General features: G+C 37.9%; 1 protein-coding gene across 1 annotated transcript in view; it reads right to left on the bottom strand.

Annotated features, from left to right (window-relative positions):
* LOC106868068 (secretin receptor) overlaps positions 1-1071 on the bottom strand; it is a 725176-nt gene that overhangs the window by 152954 nt on the left and 571151 nt on the right. The window lies entirely within an intron of this gene.

Below are 1071 nucleotides of genomic sequence, written 5' to 3'. Positions count from 1 at the left end.
TATATATGTGTGTGTGTGTGTGTGTGTGTGTGTGTGTGTGTGTATAAATATCTTTGTCTTTTGGTTGTCCGCCATTAATTCAATTATATATTGTTTTTAATTCAGGTAAAAGACTTCTTCCGGTCATGAATGGCCATGAGATTGCACATAGAAAGTTCCTCAACGAGGCACAAGTCCGATCAAGGTTGTTTATGGAAGGCCAGCAGTTGCCAGTGCATACCAGTCTTCCTTCTCCACGACACCGATGTTATTCAAGGGAAAAGCAAAGGCCAATACAGCTTGGCACCAGTAACATCTCAACTCGTTTCTACAAATGCGTGAACTGGAGCAACGTGAAATAAAGTGTCTTGCTCAAGAGCACAACACACAACCCGGTCCAGGAGTCGACCTCACTACTTCATAATTGTGAACCCGACGCGCTAACCACTGAGCCATGCGCCTTCACTAACTCACTTACAACGTTTATTTTCAGTCGATGCCATCGACACCAGTACTTGACTGATGTTGTATTTTATTGGCCCCGGAGTGATGAAAGGGCAAATTTGATCTTAATGGGATTTAAATTCAGTAAATAGTGTAAGGCATTTTGTCAGGCGCTCTCACCATTCTACCAATTTACCACCATATTTTCTTTTTTATCATATATAGAAATATACATGCATTCGAAATATTTATTGCCATTTAGATACTAGTCTAACGAAAGCAATTCTCTGTGTATTTCTTAATCTCTCTCTCTCTCTCACTCTCTCTCACTCACTCTCTCTCTCCCTCATTCTCTCTCTCTGTGACCTCAAACAGAACGAGAAGACGAAAGAAAAAAAGGAAAGAGAAAAGAGCAACAAAACCAAGATCTGTAAGTGTATATGTCTGCGAATATCTCTCTCTCTCTCTCTCATATATATATGTATGTATGTGTGTGTATATACAAACATACATACACGCACACATATTTTCTCTTCTTTCTTTCTGTTTTTATTTTGTTTTCTTGTTTGGCTTGGTTTAGTTCCTTTATGTATATATGGATATATATGTATGTATTAATTTCTATATAGAAGTATTTATGAGTGTATA

The sequence above is a fragment of the Octopus bimaculoides genome, chromosome 1, assembly GCF_001194135.2.
Source record: "Octopus bimaculoides isolate UCB-OBI-ISO-001 chromosome 1, ASM119413v2, whole genome shotgun sequence".
Classification (NCBI taxonomy): domain Eukaryota; kingdom Metazoa; phylum Mollusca; class Cephalopoda; order Octopoda; family Octopodidae; genus Octopus; species Octopus bimaculoides.
Note: the sequence above shows the minus strand (reverse complement) of the source record. Positions and strands in the feature narration are given on the sequence as shown.